This window comes from Canis aureus, chromosome 14 (genome assembly GCF_053574225.1).
Source record: "Canis aureus isolate CA01 chromosome 14, VMU_Caureus_v.1.0, whole genome shotgun sequence".
Taxonomy (NCBI): Eukaryota; Metazoa; Chordata; class Mammalia; order Carnivora; family Canidae; genus Canis; species Canis aureus.
Window position 1 is genome coordinate 57,574,072 of NC_135624.1, and position 23,316 is coordinate 57,597,387.

Sequence of the window (23,316 nt, forward strand, 5' to 3'; positions counted from 1 at the left end):
ACAGCTCTCATTTGAGACATGCCAATTTTTATGTCAAAAGATAAGATCAAAGAGCGGAGATAAACCATGCACTCATGCATGGTTTTTATTTAAAGCTTCTGCTTAGACATGACACATGTCAAATGTATTCTTATTCACATGACCAAAGCAATTTACAAGGCCAAGCCATACATTAATAGAGTGGAAGGCAAAATTGAATGTTTGTAAGAATAATACAACCTATCACAATATTCTATTTGTCCAAGATGAAAACATGGGAGTTACTTTATCTTATCTGTTGTTATCTATATAAAGGGTAAATCACTGAGATCTCTGGATGATCACGGTCCCAGAGGACATTCTGCGATAATGAAAATAATTTTTAGTATGTGTGCTACAATAGTGTAGCTAATAACCACATGTAGCTATTGAGATTTAAAACATGGTGGCATGATCAAGAAGTTGAATTTTTAATTTTATGTATCTTTAATTAACTTAAATTTAAAGAGCCATATGTTTCAAATGGCTACTATATTTGGACAGCAAATCTCTAAACTCTATTACCTAAAAAAACTCATACTGTTTTTCTTTAATCCTCATTTTACTGTCTTCTTTACACTTAACCAATGTCTTCTCGATTAGGTTAAAGAAATTAATTTTGGTCAATTTTTGCTATTTCCACCGCACAGTTTACAAGACAGTTCCTAAATATCATGAGGTGGGTGGATAATGTCAATTCTTAAGTCATTTCCTGTGTAGTTCTCCACTAAATTAACATAATCTGTTCTGTGTTGTCATTTCTTATAGTGGTTAATCTTTGGAATGATTAAAAACCATCAAAATTTTAATGGTGCACAACAGCAAAAGTGATTTCCTATGTAAGAGGAATCTTGGCTGTATCTTGGCTGTGTTGGCTGGGTTTGATTTGGCTTAGCTGGACTTAGCTCCAGGCTGCATGTAAAATCAAGTTGTCTCCATGCTAGAACCCAGGTTGTAGGAATGATAGCTACTTGGAAAGTGGTCTCTTTGTAACTGATGGCACAGCACAATTGGAAAAAGACAAACATGTGATGCCTTTTAAAGCCTTTGCTTGGAACTAGAGAGTTCCATTCTGCCCACATTCCTTTGGTCAAATCATGTCTCATTGACAGGTCCAAAGACAAATGGGGCAAGGGTGACACAGTTTATCACATACAGTGAATCAAGGCAAGGCTGGAAAGGGAAGAAATAAATGTGAATAAATAATAAAGCTAAAAAAATCTGTTTATAAGTAGTAATGTCCTTTATGTGGAGAGGACAAGGTATTCAGTAGATATTAGATATTTTTGTTCTTTTCTTGCTCTTGTGGAGCATAGAAATTTTACTGAGTGTCCTGTGAATTCATTACCCTATATCCATCCATTACCTCTCTGATCTCTGGATGACTTCCTGGAACTCTGACCAGGAGCTTTGATACTGTATCTTAATCTTAGACCAATACAACTGGCTCCTCTCTTCAGTTAATATAGTTACCCCAGCCCAGAAAAGTCTTTTCTTCATTTCTCTGAAACAAGTTGTCTAGACTCCAAATCTAAATTCTTCCATCCCCATCTTATCACCTCAAAGGTCTAGGTTTTGAGCACTCAAAAAACAGGCAGGATACATATTTTTCTTTGTGCTATGTTCTGTCCTTCCTTTGAGGCAATGATAAATCACCATCAATTTGAAGGCATGGAGAATGCAAGGAAATGCCAGGGGAAAGGGAAGATGGGATATCATGTTTTAAATAGTGTCAACTCCCACAAATAATCTCGGAGAACTTAAACACTTTTTTGGTATCATATTTAAACATTTAGTCTTCACTTATAACTGAAAAAGGCATTGATTGTATTGAATAAAAGTCATTAAAGAGACTGAAATAATTATTGTAATCATTGTATGTAATCATATATATTCTGATACATATAATCAGAATTATTTTGATACCTGGCAATAAATTTTTACAGTGATTGTTTTAATTGAGTAAATACCAGAAAAATTAGTGTGCTCAAGTTCACAGATATAGGTAAAGGCAAACCAGGGGGTCAGAGTAATGATGAAGCATTTCATTTTCTGGAAATCATATAATTCTTTCTTCTGTAGATATACAGTTAAAATAAACATCATTATTTACAAATGTTTGATATATTCCAGATTCCTAGCACTTAGTGGCAGATTAAAATTTAAGGTTTAAAGCATTCTCTGATAATCATTGCCTCAAAAAAATCTCATTACCTCAAAATTAAAAGGAGATAAATCGTACAATGTAGACTTCAAGCCAAATCAAAGATTCTTATCAAGTATTAGAATATAGTTGAATACTAGATTTTTTTTTATTGGAAAGTCCTTTAAATTATTTCTTAATTTGTATTATCTGCAAAAAAGCCAGAAATTTATGCTTTGGATTATGCACTATTGAGTAAAAATGTAATTCTCAAGTGATTTTTAAAGGGAGTACATTCTTAAAAAAGCACAACAAATAAGTTAAATATTTAAGAATAAGTGTGAATCTTATGCATTGAATTTGATGTTTTTCTTTTATTTTTTTTCCCCTAAAACAAATTCCCCAAATTGGGTCTAATGGATTCCATTGTTTATTTTGTCAAAATTATTGTCATAAGGAATCATAGTAGCTTTGTTTTTATTTTATTAGTATCTCCTGCATTCTTTAGTGTTTTCATAATCCATGTTCATTGCTAATTAGATTTGACTCTTCTTTCTTTCCTTTGCTTACCATGAAGAGAAAAGATGTAGTCTGGACACCAACTGACTACTTAAACAGGAGTGCTACTGTGGGACAGGTAACTTTTCTGCAGTTAAATGTAAGTAGGTGATCAACCTGTATGATATCAAATATTTCTGAAGCACTGAAATGTTAAATTCAAGAAAGGTAAATTAAGTGGCTAGGTAGTATGTCTGTAGCCTGGGTTTATTAATTCTGTAAACATGAGAGGTTTCTGATTAAAAACTCTCCATAAAGCAGCTTAAGAAAAGAATATAATTTTGTTGGATAATAACTAATCATAGTTGTTTTGAACCATATTGTGCCAAAGAAAAATACCCCCTGTAAACCTTCTGTGTATCTATGAGGGCATTAGTCATCAGGTGATGGGACCAGACCCACAGAGAGATGATGTAACCAGACTCTAATGGGTGTGACTTACTAACCAAAATCTGTCCACAAGTACTGAAACCCAAACTTAGTTATTGATACTTAACTGCTTCTCCAAATATCATAAACTACAAATTAATTAATTTTTTTCAAAAACTTCTGTTAAATTACTGGCTGGCCTACTGGGAGGATCATTAACAAATATAAATAAATCTCTGCTGCTTCTTACCCTGGAGCACACATTTAGAGTTGTTCATGTGAGAACTGGCTTGATTGCATATCAGTGTCTATAATTTGGAGCTTCTGTCTTTGAAACTTTCATTTAGAAACCCTATTTTAACCACTGTGCATTTTGATTATCCATAGAATATAAACACATATTAATAGGTCTTTCCTATTCATCAGCTAAGTGGATTTCTAGGTACCTGTCAGTTCTTTCTCAGAACCTTGTTCTTGAGGAAGTTCGTAAAGATCACTGAGGTTCTGGGACAACTGGGTGGCTCAGCAGTTGAGCCTCTGCCTTCAGCTCAGGAAGTGATCCTGGGATCTAGGATCGAGTCCCACATCAGATGCCTTGCGGGGAGCTTGCTTCTTCCTCTGCCTATGTTTCTGCCTCTCTCTCTTTGTCTCTCATGAATAAATAAATAAATCTTAAAAAAAAATTTCTGAGGTTCTTGTCTGGTCCCAAGGCAGGTATTAAGAAAACTACAAAACCTTCATTTTAAGGAACTATCCCAAATATAACCACAACATGGAGGTAAAATCTGTTCATCATATATGCATTAGTGGAAGGGGGAAAAAAAACAGAAAAGAAAAATAATTAATTTATATATTTTAAGAAAATAAAAATAAAGACCTACTTTTTTTTTTTTTGATAATCTATATCTTAGGCTAACTCTATGTCTTACAATAAATCCTTTTTTTAAAAAAAAAGATTTATTTATTTATTTATTTATTTGAGAGAGAGAGAGAAAGAGAGAGAATGTAGAGGGGGAAATGGCAGAGAGAGAGAAAGAAATCTCAAGCAACCTCTGTGCTGAGCTCAAAGCCTGTTGCAGGGCTCCATCTCATTGACCCTGAGCTCATGACCTTAGCTGAAACCAAGAGTCAGATGCTTAACTGACTGAGCTACCCAGGAGCCCCTCATAATAAATTATAATTGCTAGTTTGATATTGATTTATTAATATTAATAACTAAAACCCAACATGTTCAAAATCATTGTCTTTCTCTGACCCTCAGTGTTTAACATAGTCTCTCATTTAATGGAAAAATTAATCTTCACAGTCACTCAGATAAGAAATCCCAGCACCCGGCAGCCCCAGTGGTGCAGCGGTTGGGCGCAGCCTGCAGCCTGGGGTGCGATCCTGGAGACCTGGGATCGAGTCCCACGTCGGGCTCCCGGTGCATGGAGCCTGCTTCTCCCTCTGCCTGTGTCTCTGCCTCTCTCTCTCTGTGTTTATGAATAAATAGCAGACAGTTTTCAGGTCTTGACAATTTTCTATCTTATTGATTTATTTTAAAAATTCATACACTTGGGGGATCCCTGGATGGCTTAGTGGTTTAGCACTTGCTTTCAGCCCAGGGCCTGATCCTGAAGTCCCAGGATCCAGTCCCACATCAGGCTCCCTGCATGGAGCCTGCTTCTTCCTCTGTCCGTGTCTCTGCCTCTCTCTCTCATGAATAAATAAATAAAATCTTTTAAAAAATTCATACACTTTACACATATTTATTGAATATCTACTACAGGTCAGGAAATGTGGGGATTTCCGAAGAAAAAAATAAATGAAAATCTTTGCCTTTACATTACTGATAATTTGGTAAAAGAAAAAGAGACACTTAAAAATTAGAAAAGTGAGAAAAATGTTCTATTAGATGATGATGCCCACAGAGGAAAGTACTTCAGGGGTAGAGGAAAGTGAGATAAAATACAATTTTTAATAGATGTATATATAATATTTAACATAGTGTTATATTAGTTTCAAGTGTACAATATATGACTCAACAATTCTGTACATTTCTTAGTGTTTACCAGAATAAGTGGTTATCATCTGTCACTAAACAATGTTTTTTACAATCTAATTGACTATATTTGATATGCTGTATTTTTTATGTCCATGACTTTTTTAGTTTGTAACTGGAAGTCTGTACCTCTCAATTCCCTTAATCTATTTCAACCTTTCCTCCCCTCCCCACTTCTCTGGCAATGCTGTTTGTTCTCCATATTTGATAGTCTGTGGCAGGTTTTATTTTGTCTCTTTTTGTTTGTTCATTTGTTTTGTTTCTTAAATTCCACAAACACAGGAGATAATGAGTGTTGATGGGGATGTGGAAAAAAAAAATCCTTGTGCACTGTTGCTGGGAATGTAAATTGGTGCAACCACTCTGGAAAACAGTAGTTTTTGAAGTTTTGAAGTTTCCTCAAAAAATTAGAAATAGAAATATCATATGATCCAGTAATTCCACTAAGGGATATTTATACCCCCTCCAAAAAACCCCCACAAATTTGAAAAGATATATGCACCCTATGCTTATTGCAGAATTATTTACAATGGCCAAGATATGGAAGCAAGTAAAGTCTTTATCAATAAAATATCTGACTTATATTTAAAAGGTTGCTCTAGTTGTGGTATCACTATATACTGGGTGTAAACAGGAGAACCAGAGAAAGCAGAAGAGAAGCAGAAGAAAAAGTTTGAAGATTATTGTAAGAATCCAAATGAATATAATGGTGGATTCAGTAGGGTGGTAGCATTGAATATAATAAGTGGTGGGATATTTGAAATCTTTTTAAGAATTAAGAGGAATTTCTAGTTGATTGACTTTTGGAATGGGTGGGTAAAGAAGAATCAAAGACAAAATTGAGAATTTCTCAGCAACTCAGAAAACTAGAGATGCCTTTTTACTATGATAGTAGAAACTAATATCAGAAGACATTTTGGAGGGAAGATTAGATGCTCAATATTAAAAATACTATTTTTATGATGCCTCTTAAATATTAAAGTGGAAATATTAGGTAGGCAACTGGATTCAGCTATCTGGGATGCAGAGGATAGAAGTGATGTACATATCTGGGGCTCAGTATATAGATGATATCTAAGCTTAATTATTAAATGAAAGTAAATATGAACACAAAAGATAAGCGTAAAGACTGAATCTTAGGATACTCAAAGATTTAGAAAACAAGGAGATAAAGAAAATATGAAGAGAAAGATGAAGGAACTAGTTCCTTAATTACAACTAGTAATGCAGAAGAGTAACCAAGTTGGAACACCAGTAATGTAGGAGGAAAATCAAAGCATGGTGTCCTAAAATCATGTTAAAAAGAGTTTTTAGACATTAGTTCTTTGGGGCACCCCTGGGTGGTTCAGTGGTTGAGAATCTGCCTTTGGTTCCCAGGATCCTGGGATCCAGTCCTGCAACAGGTTGCTCACGGGTGCCTGCTTCTCCCTCTGCCTATGTTTCTGCTTTTGTCTCTGTGTCTCTCATGAATAAATGAATAATTTTTTTAAAAGAAATTAGTTCTTTAGTTGGAGATATTAAGAGCACAGTGTTTGTATACTTTTGAGACTTGGTTGGTATTACTCAAACTAGGTTGTTACAAGTTAAAGATGTTAATTGTTATCTCCAAGATAATGACTAATAAAATACCTTTAAAAAATACAGGTTTACTTTCTAGGTACTATTTCTTAGATATGTCGCTTGCAAATAGTTTTTCTAGAATATCTTTTCATCCTCATATCTATATCTTTTGCAAAGAAAATCTTCCTTTTTTACTTTTTGTGTTTGTTAGCTGTTTGTTTTTATGAGATCCAGTTTATAGCTAGTGCTTTTGGTATCAAGGCTAAGAGCTCTGACTAGGATTTAATCCTCAAGATTTTCTCTTACATTTTCTTCTATAAGTTTTATAGCTTTACCTTCTACATTTAAGTCTATGATTGACTTTGATTTTTTTCCTATGCATAACCATTCACTGTGGTATCATGTGTTGAAAGGACTAGTCCTCTTCTTTTAAATGACTTTTGTCAAAAATTGTTTGAGTGTATTTATATGAGTCTATATGTATTCTTTATTTAATTTTATTATCTATGTATCACTCCACCAATATCATATATTCTGCATACTAAACTATACAGTTGACTTTAATATTGGACAAGGTGATTTCTCCCACTTTAATCTTTTTCAAAATTGTTTTAGCTTTTCTAGGTTCTTTACCTTTACATATAAATTTAAGAATAAGCTTTTCTATATTGGCACAAAAAAACCCCACATGAATCTTGTTGGGAAGTTGATAACAATTATATTAAAAATGTAGGTCAGTTAGGGACAATTCATATCTTCACTGTGTTGACTTTTCAATTCATAAATATAGTGTATCTCCTCATTTATTCATTGATTTTTCTTCATTAGCAACTTATAATTTTCATAATACATGTGCCTTATATTAAATTTAAACCTAAGTATTTTGTTTAAAGCATGATAGTAAGCAGTTATTTTATTTGTTTCAGTTTCCAAATATTCATTGTTAATATATAGAAATATGCTTGATTACATGTTGATCTTATATTCTGTGATATTGCTGAAATTACTATTAATTCTAGAGAATTTTGTGCTTTGTTTTATTTTAGTTTTTGCTTTTAGTTATAGTTTCCCTGGGGTTTCATACATAATCATGTCAGCAAATATAGATTTTATCTTTTTTTTCATTATCTCTGTGCATTTCATTTCTTTTTTTCTTGCTTTATTGCAATGGTTAGAATATGCTAACTTTTTCACTAATTAAGGATTTACAGAATCCATATTTCTAAGCCAACCTTAAGCTCAATTCCTGCTGTGATGGCCACTTTATTTATTGGATAAGAGCAAAGGTGGCTGATTGCCATCCACAGTTTGGGGCATTGTATTTATGTGTTCATTAATACTCTCTTCTACTGAGGTTGATCTTTGGTAAACATTCATATGGGGCACTGATAATTTTACACTTGTCCCTAAACTTTCCTTTAGCCAATTTTCTAATTGTGTTTCCCTGACTTCCTGACAATTTAGCTAACGTATTAGTTACTGCCCATTAACTGATGTCTCCTACCTCTGGATTTCTTTTCTTCCAGAAAAAAAAAAAAAAAGAGCAAGATAGTCTTCTTGAACTCCCTTTGAGAACATTTTCATTCACTGCTATTCTTTAGAGTCACTCCTAGGTGAAGCAGTAATGAAGCAGTTGTCTCCTTTCACACACATGGTGTATTGTGTATAACCATCTCTAGACTAGAATTGAATTATTATTCCCCCAAATTGATCAGAGTGTACTTCCCATAAGGCCATAAAGAAAACTGAGAAAGGAAGAAATTGTAGGAAATATGAGAATTATTAGAATCAGAGCTAACTATCCATTCAACTTACTTGTACCTTTAGGATCTTTTCTAGCCTATTATTGTATATACTCCTTCCATTTAATGATGGAATACTTCTGTGTACACCAACATTTATGGTGGTAGGTCAGATAACATCACAGTTCATGATGGGAAACTGCTTTCATGATAACATGTTCAGCCTCTTTTAATACCCAGGAGCAAGTTGGATTCCATATCTTATGGAAAAGAAAGAAAAGAAGAAAAGAAAAGAAAAGAAAAGAAAAGAAAAGAAAAGAAAAGAAAAGAAAAGAAAAGAAAAGAAAAGAGAAAAGAAAAGAAAAAAGAAAAGAAAGAAAAGAAAAGAATGCTTTATCTTTGTGATAGTAGAATAAAACTTATGTATATGTTACATACAGACTGTAAATAGGGTCACTAGTCTTTGTACCTTTTTTGGTGAGGGTTGGGGGTGGTAGGAGAGGAGAGGCCAGATACAGAATTGTCCTTTACCTTTAAGGGATATCTTGACATGTATTATATAGCTGGACTCCTAGAAATTTCACTGAGTTATGAGGACCCTGAACTTTTTTTGATACACGTACCTTAATAAGGTATATAAAAAAGCCTGCTAGTTCCTGTTTAACAGGTCTAGTCAGCATTATATATTCAGTGTGGTAGGCTGGTGTGATGCCCTGTGAAGAGGCTGTCAAGGTTTCTGTAGACACGATTATAAAACAGCGCTGGAGAATAGGGCCATGAACATATATAGATAACTTTGATGGTGTTTACTAATAGGTATAGGAAAAAAATAATTCCCTGTCAGTAGATGCTTATGCCAGGGGATGTTTTGATGGGCAATAGCAAAGAAACCACAACTGGTAGAGATACTGCAATTGGAGACTACAACTAATCCAATTATAATAATTCTCTTCCTCCACCAGTCTTCTGTATATTCCAAATAGGCCAATTGGATAGCGATATGGAAGTAATCACCATTTCTGCATCTCTTAAGTCATTGATGGTAACATTGTTCTCTGCAAGCTCTCCAAGAATGTTATATGAGTTTGGTTTACTGCTTTGGAAGATGGAGGCAGTAATAAAAGCTTACAGTCGGGCTTTCTTACCATCATAAATGTATGGAGCTAGGATATTAGTTTAGGGATTGGCAATTGTTTACTATATCTGTTACAACTGTGCATTCTAGAAATAGAAAATAACCATAGGATCATTTCAAAGACTGAGTGTATCCTCTGTGAGACAGATTCTTGCTAAAATCCGTTAATCACCTGACCTTCATATGTCTTTAATCTGACTGATACACCATAGTGGCATCTGTGTGCCAGGAATTAATTGTGGAGGATGAGAAAATTAAGGCCATTCCACTTTAAGTTCAGTGTTAGCACAAGTACAGCCATCCCAGGCCCCTGGGAATAAGAGCTGAGATTTATATTACTTCAGTTACAGGAAGAAAACAGTTTACAGTTTAACATCCTAGAAAGCCCCATATTAGAATGAGAACAGAGCCCAAGCCAGTGGCAGGAAGCCCCATATTAGAATAAGAACAGAGCTCAATGCCCTTAAAAGCCCCGTATCAGAATGTAAACAGAACTTGAGAAATTTCTCCACCCCTTCTGGAGGTCCCCTAGCCCAGCCCATAACACTAAACTGAAACCCACCTCGGGGTCCAAGTCCCTGCTCCGCTGTGTCGGGTAAACTTGAACCCAAGCCCAAGCTTGCAAATAAACCCTCTTGTGTTGGCATCTGTGTTGGCTCCTTGGTGGTTTCTGGGATTCGCAATCTTGGGCACAACATTAATGTCACTTCAGAGCCAATGTCCAGTACTCCCTGAATATCTAGCTATTTCTCATTCTTTTAGGTACACCCATCCTGGTAAATGAGAATTTTCTTGTGCCATGTCTGGCCTGCAAAGAGAAGTCACTATGAGCTCTGAAAGCTTCAATGGAAAGGATATAAAAGTTTGAATCATGAACAAGGGAAGAGTTAAGAACCGATAAAGGGAAATAAAAGATACGTAAATAGTTATTTATGCTGCACATATTCATGGCCTACTTTATCTAAAACAGAGCCTTGCTAGCACAAGGTTAATTTAAGTATAACACGTATATTGGGGATAAGTTTTGGTGTAATGGTTTTAATATTTCACTGGCAAAATACCATGTACCTAATAGTATATTTTATTTATGTTATTTGATTTTAGAACCCATGCTCTTACCATTACCTAAAATGCATAGAGAATAAAAATGTGGAGAGAGTCACAAGAATTTGTTAGTATAATTGTTAAAGGACCACCATAAATTTCCCTCAAACTAAATTGTCTAGTATTATGACAAGTGTCACATTATCGGTTGCCAGAGATTTATAGGTGACAAGACAGTGTACTATTTTTTTCACCTCTACAGGTTTTCTATCTGAAACTGCCTACATATTTGACTATATTCACAGAAAGAAGATTGCTTTTTTTTTGCTCAAGTGTGTGGCAGGAAGTGTCACTTGCCTGTTGGGTATGCTGTGCATTATTTATTACCTGCTTTCCTATCTCAATTTCAGTTATTTAAGGTAGTTTCTTATGTCTCCATATTATTATTTAATTTTATATCTTAATGTCCTGAAACTGGGTATTCATGGTCTGATGCCCTTATAAACTGTACAAAATGAAACCTGTGCTGAACTGGCATACTTTTCATCAGCCACAATATTAGAGAAATGGGTTGAAGTGCTTACCACTCTTCTGGCTCATGATTCAAGTGCAACTACTCAGTTCACTCAATATCAGTGTCATAATTGTTTATCTCTCATTCACTATGTTCCCACAGTGCTTAACATATTTGTTTTATATTGTCATTCTATTTTTCGTCATACCAAAATAATGTGTCAGGTGAAGAGAAAAGTTGGAAATAAACAACTATTTTATCATGGATATACCACCCACCCAAGGCTGACCAAACAAAAAAATCTCTTACTTTTTAGCACACAGGGATCTCATGAGAGCATTAAGTCATTTTAGATTGGCAGGTATTTTTTACTTTCAACTTGTTCCTAAGTCATTATATATGACCCTGAGTAGCACCACTCATTAGTTTAAAAAAAAAGAAAAAAAGAAAGATGAGATCCAGGTAAAACTGTGAATTAGGTTTGCTTCCTATTTTGTCTCATCTCTCCCAAATCCTAATGTTATCTTGTCAAGGGTTCCCTTTTGTGCATGTTCTCAGAGTATATTCCTCTAGTCTGGGGATGCCATTTGTTCTAAGAGAGCCACAGCCCATTAATTATCTTAGAGCTCATTTAACAAACCTCTCTTGTTTTATAACTCATCATTACTTTAAAAAGGCTTAGTTTCCATAATTTTGAAATAAAATAGTACTGAGAATTTCCACAGCAAAAAGTATGTTTTTCAAACTCCCTTTGGCCCCAGTATATCTTTATATCAAGCTATGTGCTTCTTGAACTGCATTCACTGAGTTAATATTTTCATCTCCCATTTGCTCTTCAGCATTTTACTGTCATTATGCCCCACCCATGGCTGTCTCTACTAAAGCTACCATGGTTACCACTGACTTAATTGATGAAAAGGAAAAGCATTTATTCAGTCCTTTTCTTATTATTGATCTTACTGTATATTATCATTACAGAAACCCTCTCCTAAACAATATTGACTCCCTTGATATCACCCTCTTCTGAATTTTCCAGCTATCTAATTGGTAGGTGTCTATTATCATTTATTGACTTCTCGCTTAAGTGCTACTTCTGTTATGTGTTGCACACTCTTCCTAGATGGCCTCATATATTCTCTTTTTTCTTTAAAGAAAGATTTTATTTATTTATTCATGAGATACATGGAGAGAGTGGCAAAAACATAGGCAGAGGGAGAAGCAAGCTCCTTGACGGAAGCCTGATGTGGGACTTGATCCTAGGACCCTGGGATCATGACCTGAGCCAAAGGCAGACACTCAAACACTGAGACACCCAGGTGCCATGGCCTCATATATTCTCTTAATGTCACCTGACAGTTCTGCTTATGTTTTCAAAATAGGATTTTAGCCCATGGATACTATTGGGCTCTAGCTCAGTATATTCCATTTTTTTCTGGATTTGGATCAGGAGACCTGTCCTTGTCCAACATTGCTTATAACTGGTTAATTTTGCCTAATTGACATTTAGTTAGCAAAATCTTTGACTCTTACATTCATCCATACAATCAACTTCACATCTATCGGTAATAATGGTGATAATGCCATTCCCCTTCTTTATCTTTTGTCTGACCTGTCAAGTTATTTATATGCCATTGGGCACCTTTAGGACACTAACACAGTGAAGGAGTCATTGAGGGCTCAGGCTAGCTCTTTCCCATCTTTCTATTCTAGATGCTGCACTATGTGGCTTTCATCCTCAAGGTCAAAATAAGGCTAATGCATTTTCAGAAATTTCTTTTCAGTTTCTAGCAGAGAAGAGGTGAAATGGGTAATACAAAAAAGATACATAACAGTATGAACATGTATCACTTTGTCATGAAAGTCATAATTTTACTTTTACTTTATGCTGAATGTGGTCTATGGTCACCTCTAGCTTTAAGGGAGTCTGAGAAGGAGATTGCACACATTGATGACCTGAACAAATTAGATCCACGCTAGAAAAAAAAATAATAAACAGAGAAAACAGGGAAAATATTGTGTATGTAACCCTCTATGTTGCCTATACAATATCATATTGTGTAATATTTTATAGGCAGTGTGGGTATTATATATGCAGCAAGACATGTAAACTCCAAGCCCGAAGAATACTCACCCACTTGTAAGTTATTGAACTCACCAAATATTTGTATCCCCATGCCTCCTTACATGCTTCTCTTTCTGTAAAGCCCACTTATGTTCAATTTACCTATCTTGCAAGATTCTACTGGGGACTTTCTCTTTCATAAAATTTAGCCTATCCCAGATTTGGGTAGGAGTCTTTCCTAAGAGGGTTTCAAGAACTCTCAGGAACTCTTAGGTTTATCTTAGTATTTATCACACTGAATGGTCAATATTTGCTTTGAAATGGAAGATGCTCTCTAAATGTTTCCCCTTTGCATGCTTAAATTGTTTATATACTCTAAAAGTTCTAAGATTTTTTTTCTTTAAGAGCATTCCTTTAAGACCATACATTTTAAATCAGAGAAGTAATCATAATAATGTATTAATCTTTGGTGCACATGTAGTACACACTGAGTTAGATTTCATTGCACCTCATATCAGTCAGGTCTGCTGTCTTATGATATGTTTTAAGAGATACTATCTAGTTATAATCCCTTAATCTAAAGAAGTGATCCTAATGGTAAAAGTATCCCTGTTAAATCAGTAGAAAAATAACTTGATGTACCTGACTTTCTAGAGTGTTTAAATCACAATACGGATATCTTGAAATTCAGTTATACATATAGGGTCACCTGAAACCAAGTGATTAGACTATTGAAGAGATAGGAGAATGAGAAAAGGGGTATGCATGTGAGAAGAGACTGGAAATGAAATGTTTGTGAAGAATATGCTCTTTTTAGGTCCTCTCATCTCCCCCTTTCCACCTTATCTCTGTTGGATGTTCTAGTTTTTGAACTGATTCCATCCCTTCTGTCTTTTCCATTCAACACCTTTGCCATTATTGATGAATTAGCTAACATCTCCATGCTTCAGTTATGTTATCTGTGAAATTGAAATAATAATAGTACATGTCTGGTAGGTTTGTTGTATTAATTGGATTAGACTGTTAAAATGCTAAGACCAGTGCCTCACACATGATGAGTATTGACTAATATTGTTTTTATTTTTATTTTTTAAAGACTATGAAAAAAACAATAGAGAGGGACACATTTAATACCAAAGTAAGATGTATGTGTATGTGTTTTATAAAGAACTACTAGCTATTCCCAGTGTATTAGAACAGATGAATATACCCCAAAACAAGTTCACAAAGATTTGATGACATGTTCTATCTTTGATGTGAAGATAAAACTTAATCTTAGCTAAAAATAAGAATCAAGTATACATGACTTTTAAAGTTTTTCCCATAAATGTTCTTATTTTGTCTTTGTTTAAATTTTTGTTTGGTTTTGTTTTCATCTACTAAGAAGTTTATAAGGTTGCATATATACCAAGAAAGATTAGTTCTTCATGTGGATTTGGGTATTCTACAGACTTGAGTATAAGATCCAATTGGGCTTCTTGGTTGCATGTCCTTAGGTAAGTCACTTTTTCGATCTTATTTGCAAAATGAGGATAATTACATTTGCTTTGTTTGCATGAGCATTTTTGTAAGTAATAACTAAAATAACATATATAAAGCACCTTGAACAGTTCATGGCATATAGAAAGAACATAATAAGTTTGTAAATCTAATAATTCTTACATAGAGCACATAGGGAGACTATAATAACCAGAAGTTAATTTATCAATTTTAATTAATTATAATTATAATCATTATTGCTTAGGAAAGTATTGCTTCATATCTTCTAATTAATGAAGACTCTCTTCAAAAATAAATATATTTGGAAAAACAAATTAAAATAAGCGGAGTGATTGTTAATCGTAGTCTCTGAAAAGGGGGTTCTAGTTTTATGGCAAAAATGTTAATTAATCAACACTGATAAACTGATGTTTTTGTTCCCTCAAAAGGGATAAACATTTACCCAAGTTTGGACAGAATGACTCTTCAAAAGAGGACACCTATCCTTTGAACAATGTTTGAATGTTTCATATCTTTCTCATGGAAATACTTATTTCTATGTCTGCACTTCATTGTGCATGAAATAATAATGCAGAGGCATAGTAGGGAGTGGTTTTAGGATTTATACCTATGGGAATGAGGGGCAGAAGGCTAGCTTAAGCAAAGAAAGAAAATGAGCTCTTTGGCAGTCCTACAGGGAAGCTCAGACAACCCTACAGACTAATCTAGAGAATGAACTGCCCTTCAGATTTGCCCAAATTGATTCAACAGAGATACATTTTTACTATCATGTTAGGGAGTCTTTGGATGTAGGCTGCCCTGGAACTGGACTGTGACTAATGGTGAGGCAGTGCTCTTTAGCTGAGGCAACTCCCAAAGTGGAGTCACAACCAAGAGATACCTACCTGCAGCAATCCCAGTAGGTGTGTAACAAAGTCTTCTTTCCTTAGGGACTTCTCTGAGTGGTGCAGCATAGCATCTGACACACAGAGGGATCATGGCAGGCCATAGTAGAATACTCCCCCTATTAGGACAGTTAGGTATCACTTACAAGAAATGTAGCATCAAACATAGCTATTATCCTAGTATGTTTACTATAAAAGATGAATAGAGCCCAAAGGCTCTAAGAATGCATTTAATATTCTAGTATGTTCTTTTTTAATCCTCATCAATAAATAGTGTCCAAAACATTTTTTATTTATATGGGAAAGAAAGGAGTTTATATGCCATGTGGTCCCAGTAATAAGTTAATTTCCTTATTGTTTGTCAAAAGTTTGGTTTGAAAGAACCATGATAATCTTGATATATAATAATTAATATGCTGAGGACATTAATCCTTTCCTTTTTTCAATATATTTATACAAAATGATTTTATGAACAGAAACCCATAGAAATTGCTACCATTTATATAGTATGAATTATTGCATGTGTTAACTAGACATATATAGTGTGTGTATCTATATGTGCATATATGTACACACACACACATATCCAATTTTATCATCTCAGTTGTTATTTCTTTTCTTTATCATTATATTTACCACTGCTGAATATGCCTTTCTTTTTAATTTATTACTCATGTAAAACTGGAAAGCATGAAGGGTAGTATGCAGAAAATGTAATAATCTTATTTTACACTGAGCTTTGAATAAAAATGTTAATAATGAGTACAGTGTTTGTGGACCTGGAATGGCTCTACATACTTCATTGTGACTTCATGAAAATTAGTTTTCTGTAATATAGATCTTTAAAAATTTTATGTTATCCCAGTTTCCAGGTATGTTCTAAGAAGCTGAAGTGAATGGAAGTCAAACAATCAAACCTATACTGCAAAATTTCTTTGGAGTTTTGTCATACTGTATTTGTAAACTCTTTGGGGGTTTTTGATTTATTAGTTGCAATGTATTAAAATATATGATTATGAATTAAAAGATGAAGTTTTATTACATGAATGACATCAAAAATTTTAATTCTATAACATATTTAAATATAAGGTATTGATGTTGCATTCTGAAACATTAACTTTTATCTAGCAACTCATGTTTAATTTTTCTGTCCACTAAACTTAAATAAAACCTTAAATCTTACAATAGTGAGAACAATTAGTACATCATTCTTTTCTACTGCTAGGAAAAAAATAAAGAAAATGGCATTCTGCGATGGTTGTAAAGTTACATAGTTGTAGTCAACTTGCATAAAACAGGAAATGAATACCTATAAATGAGATATAAATATGATAACTAGGCATTAATTTATGGCCTTTTATATCTGTAAAATGTACAGATAATCATCTGATTCATTTTGACCTACCACTATATAGGAGTAAATTGCAATGTGAGGATATTTAATGCTTTTCATAGTAGATTAAGAGGAGGGAATAAAACTGCTACAGGTAATACAATCATAGAAATCTTAATTAAAAAATTATTTCAAGTTAACTAGTGCTGAACCAAAAGTTGATATACCTCAAAAGAACTCTAAGGTTTACATGAAAAAAAGAAAAAAGCAAACCAGAAAACTCAAAACTACCTCCGTGAAACTTTCATGCAAGCACAGTAAAAACAATAAAAACTTTCTTATAAGGTTGAAATGTTAAACCTGGTAATCACAGACAACAGAGAGAATTCTGGGAGACCATCAATTTTTTTTTTTTTTGAGACCATCAATTTAGATGAAGATTTTATATTTTTCCCCCATAACCTCCAACTGGAATTTACTTGTTCTTCAATATATTGGTTAGGCAATAAATTATGCTAATATTAGTAATACCTCTAACTTTTACTAGGAGAACTTACAGATCTCTCATGTCCCATTATACAATAAATATTTGCATAAATATTTATTTGTAAATAAATATTTGTACATTATATACAAATATTACATTATATGTAAATAAATATTTGTACAAATAAATATTTGTACATTATACAAATATTGCAAATATTTTCTAGTATCTTTTATTTGCATCATTATTTTGAAATTATGACAATTGCTAATCTGCCAATATTTTTTTATTTAATAAATTAATCAAGATGCATATACTTGACTTAGTATACTTCTAATATCCTCATTATATTTCATTATAATTAGTTTCCTTTGTGCTAATATATATTATTTAAAACATTTATTTTAAATATTTTTTTCTGAGAAATAATAAAGAGGCCATAGGCTAGACAAGACTGTCAAAGAGATCCAAGGCAAAACAAACAAAGCAAAACAAAAGACACTAGACAGTATCTCTCGGAGAAATGAATCAGAAAATCTGGAAAATGATCTGAAAATTTAGAACATGTCCTGCTGGTTTCCTGTCCATGGTATAGCTAAATCTATGTATATGAGCTGGGAAGAGCTGGTTCTCTGAGGCTGACAGGATCATTAGAGACAATACAGAATGTGTAATCTTTGAAATAAAAAGGCCATTCCATGATAGAATAATTAATTTGACATAAAAAAGTTCTGAGTTCAAATAAATTTGAGTGAATCTAAAACAGAAATATATATGTATATGTGTGTTTATATATTCCTCTGACATAATACATGTGTGTGAAGTAATTAATATATTAACTAATATAGAAACATTATGTATATACATAACACACATATACATAGTTATCTCATATGACCCTTCAGAACTCTTAGTTCTTTATTGAGCACTGTGTTAATTAACTATCTCTAAATATTTTTTTAAATATATAACATTCTTTTCTTCAAACATAATGTAGGGATACATTAGAAAATTCTAGCCTAGAATGATAAAAGTGAAAGTAGAAATTCTTCATGCTACTTCTGAACAAACAGTAAGGATCTCTCAGAACAAAACAGGAGGGAGATCAGTAAGTAAAAGGGAGGATGAGATTTCCAGAAGTCAGTTACTTTCCTCCACCTCCAGGAAAGGTTATAGAGTTTTCAAAGTCAGTGCTGGTGGAATTACGCTACAGTCGGATTTGGGAGGAGCATGGGAGAAAGTAGCTTTAATATTTTATTTTGGGAACTTGACAGAATCAAAGCCTGCTAAGAGTTACCAAGAAAATATGTATCGATGCAAGAACAAGAAGACAAGATTTAAGAACAGGCATAATAGCCATATTAACTCAGATACACTGGGCTGAGTCTGTTATTTCCAAGATCGACTGTGGTCTGTTAGCACTTAGTGTGGGATCCCCGGCTGGCCTAGCGGTTTAACGCCTGCTTTGGGCCCAGGGCATGGTCCTGGAGACCCAGGATCGAGTTTTGCATTGGGCTCCCTGCATGGAGCCTACTTCTCCCTCTGCCTGTCTCTCTCTCTCTCTCTCTCTCTCTGTGTCTCTCATGAATAAATAAATACAATCTTTAAGAAAAACAACAACAAAAACAACACTTGCTATCCGTTGCCAATTTTTAATTAATGTTGATTAAAACTTTAGTTAATGTTAATTAAACAATAATGTTAATTGCGTTGTGTGTTTCCTTGGGGTTGATAAGGTGTATTATTACTAATAATGCACACTCCATTTTTCATGAGGATTTGTGGTATAAACCAAATTCCTGGGTCTTAAGAGAGAGAGAGAAGGAAGAAATAACCCACTTTTGAGAAAGAAATTGGCTACTGAAGTTTAACTGATTGAAAGTTCAATTATCCGCAAACAATACACTGGAAGTGAAACATAACTTGTATTCATTCCAACCATGCTGGGCAATAAAGTCAAGATGGTAACAACAATAAAAATAGTAACAGCTGTCATTTACTGGACACTGATTAGGAGTCAGGCAGTGTGATTGTAAGTTTATTTGTATTTTTCATCTATTCCTAATGGCAGTTTATGAAATAAGTATCATTATTATCCTCAACTTACAACTAAACATTCCCTGATTCTTAGAGAAGTTGAGTAATTTGTTTTAGGTCACTCAGCCAGTAAGTGGCAGAGATAGGATGAAATTCCAATTTTTAAGATTCCAAATCTAGACTATTAATGATTGGAATAGTCTGCTTCCAAACTCAAAGCAAAAGAGAATAAAAAAGTGTTATTTATTTATTTAGGGGGTAATTGGCCATTTGGGGATATTAAACTTTCCCCTGTTTCCCTAAAGTCTTCATTGCAGAACTATAGTTCTAAAACACATAGTTAAGTTAATCAATTAAATTTTGCACCTATATAAACCAGCTGCAAATTTATGTTTCTAAATCAAATCATAGCAAGAGTTTCATTTTGTCATAAAGAACACTTGAGTATACAGTAAGTTTTCATGGAAAGAGAGAACTGTTATGAACTTTCATTCTGAGGCACAATTGCTTTGTTCTTAATAGGGAGAAAATACATATCCACTTTAGAGTACATTATAAGAATATAAAGAGGTAATGAATGGAAAGATATCCACTAAGACTGTTCTCTTTGTGGGTATGAGTTTAAAAGTCTGACTTAATAAGACTAGCAATTTTTAATCAAATGATTTAACTGAGAAGACAATTTAATTAACTGAGCACAGATGCTTAACCTGTGCTAGGTATCCTGGTCTTTCAATTAAGAATGATGGAACATTTAAATTACATCATTCCATAAAAGATTATCAATTATGAGTACACTTTCCTTATGTTTCAAATAAACCTTCAGGAGAGAGTATCTCCGCAGAATCACTGATACCCTACTCTTAACCTTTAATATGTCTTGATTCTTCTTTATTTTAATTTTATTGATAAGGCCTTGACAAGAAATAGAGATCCTTTAACCTTCTCTGTTATTAAGTGAAGGAAAATGCTAAAGCTGGAATTCATTATAGACCATGAACCTATAAAATAGAAAACTAATATTCATGACTTTATATTCATTGAAAAACCTTAACCTTTAGGAATCATTAGTTTTCAGGATAGTCCATAAAGTTAAACTGAGCAGCACAAGGGCAGCTGTAGAAGATCAGGGAGGAGAGTAGATCATAAACACCATTATCATTTAACATTTGTGGAGCAGCGTTTTCCCATTTTCTATGCTCTCCACAAGTAGCAAAATATTTTCAGAGCTCAGATTCCTTAACTAATCTACCAGAGGAAGAAAGCTCCTTTTTAAAACATTATAAAATAGCAAGTTCCCCAGAGTATGTGCACTCAAAGTTCCACCTATCGAAAAATCCTTCCTACTTACTCTTCCCAGTTATTGAGGCTGATGGGAAAATCAATTATTAAGGCACCTCAGAATTTCCACCTTCAACATGGGATGGTGCAAAGCTTTTGTGTTTGTGTAATTCTCAGGATTTTTTTTGGACTCAGAAATGTATCAAACAAATTACTCCAAGGCTCAGAGTCTTAAAATGACAATCATTTCCATAAGTGCAATGGTTGGCTGGGTGGTTCTGCAGACACAGGCTGGGCTAGGGTGATCTCAACCGTTCTTGCTCATGTGCCCACAGTCTGCTGGCAGGCTGTCTGAGGGCTTGCTGATCTAGGAGGGCTTCACTTCTCTTCCTCAGGTTCTTCACATTCCTCCAGTAGTTGAGATTTCATCTCGAACTAGTGACAGAATTACAAAGGTGAGAAAACTAGACATACAAAAAGACACCTTTCTAGCCTCTGCTTATGTCATGTTTACGGACACTCATTGACCAAAGTAAGTCACTTGGCTAGTCACCAGGTCATAGTGGGAGAGGATCGCCAAGCCCCAGGGCAAGATGTGTAGATGTTGAGGACATTAATTCTGGCTGTTCATGCCAACCATTATGACAGTAAGGAGAGAGTTAGAACATCATCCTCACTCCTGTTCATAATGGAATATGGAAGAATGGATGCTCACGTAGTCTACTCGCAGATAATGAACTAGATGTAGTCTTGCTGTTATTAATAAATGCTTTCCTTTTCAAGAACTCAGAAGAGAGAAAAAGGGTTTGTTTTATTTTTTTGAGTGAGAGTAGCCTTGTCTGCTAATTAACACACGATTCCAGGGGGAGGGGACATAAACCCTCAGTAATATAGTCTTGATGTGGGATTTCTGTCTGAGGTACTCTCCATCTGAACATACTCCAAGAATAACTGATAATACTTTGCCCTCCCGTCTCCAGTTTCTAACAGCTTTTTGAGCACACATTATGAGTTGATAATGAAGGTTTATTGCTCCCATTCACCCCTTAAATGTTCTGCAGTGGGAGAATGGGTCTCATTATACTCCAAAATTATGCCTTCAGCTAATTCATTCCTCCATTCTTATTGGGTACCATGGTTGGTGATACATGTATTTCCAGCTTCTAATTAGTGACAGCACATAATCCCTAACTTATTATAGATCACTCTATTATTTATGACATGGTCAAGGTGAAGAGTCCAACGTTCATCTTTTTTTCTTTGTCATCTATCTCATAATTTCTTATTTCTTTGTCCTCTATCTTATGAGTTCTAATTTTGTCATCTAGCTCATAACCCACTGGGCCTTAGAGAGTGTATGAACATACATGAGCTCACTTTTACCTGTTAATTTATTCTTTGCTTCTGACACCTGCATCTGTTTATATTTATGGCTATTAATTGGTTGTTTGCTGATATGCCATCTCCCTCGGGAGAAGAGTTATTACTGTACATTATTGCAAATCAGTATACCCTTATCTTGGGGACACCAAAGCTCAGCAGGATGAAGTAAAGTGGCTGCTGTAACATGACTAAATACATAAGTGAAAGAGGAGGGAGTCAAAACCCGATCTCAAAATAGCAAATATTTACTGGTCATTCACATAGGGGATCAAGCCAAATTCAACAAACAACATTTGAGAAGTACATGGTTTTCTTTATAAAAAAGAACATTTTAAGCACAGACTCTCCTCTGAAAGGGAGACAAATTATGCATATAGCTATATTGAAAAATAGAAAGTGATATATGGCATAAAAAATACTAATGCATTTAAATCAACATTTAAATTTTACCTTACAAGATATTATTGGGACACGACAGTCAAGAGCAAAACCATATAGGCATAACACCTTTTTTCTCTTGCTCCTAATAAGCTCAGCTTTCTCCATGCTGAAAGTAGTTTGATTTTGACATGTGATTCATAACTTTTGCTATGCTTTTTGTTGCAGGACACTATTCAAGATATCTTAAACACGTGGTGTATCATATTCATTCAAAACAGATGTTAAAATATGCTCATTTATTTTATAAATTTTAGACTGGCAGACAGTTTTTGCATGACTTCCAGAACAGATAATGTTCTTTCAAGGACACGTGTGTGGTTATAAATATTACCTTTCTAAAGACTACATTTTTTTTTTCTTTTTTACCTGCTAAGTGTAGCTCAGTATCCTGATCATGTTTCACTACAGAGCACATGTCTAATGATACATGAAGAAGGTAACGAGGGAAAAGGTGAAACTTCCTGAATGAAAAGTTGTTAATGAGCGTATAATAGTATTCATGGGAAGTTTTAAAAAGAAAGGAAATGGAAATTGTAAAGTTTTTCTCCTAAATTTGCTGTAAATAAACAAATCATGCTAGAGGTTTTTTTTTTTATCATAAGTCTTAAACTTGCTTCTTTTTCTTTTTTTCCTCACTTCTACTTTACTCTCTCATCATTAACAACCTACAGGCCTAGAGTGTTAGAACCACATGCAATACAAGATAAGAAAAGTTTTAATAGTAACTCTAACTTGCCATTAAAATAGTGAGGGGGGGATCCCTGGGTAGCACAGCGGTTTAGCG

The 23,316-nt window shown here is 34.1% G+C and overlaps 1 long non-coding RNA gene across 1 annotated transcript; it reads left to right on the forward strand.

The window, feature by feature from the left end:
• The first annotated feature begins 8,802 nt into the window (after positions 1-8,802).
• LOC144283708 (uncharacterized) lies at positions 8,803-16,760 on the forward strand. The gene is made up of 4 exons (XR_013352270.1): positions 8,803-10,974; positions 12,103-12,171; positions 14,571-14,682; positions 16,436-16,760. It is a non-coding gene; the product is annotated as an uncharacterized LOC144283708 (long non-coding RNA).
• Positions 16,761-23,316: the final 6,556 nt, after the last annotated feature.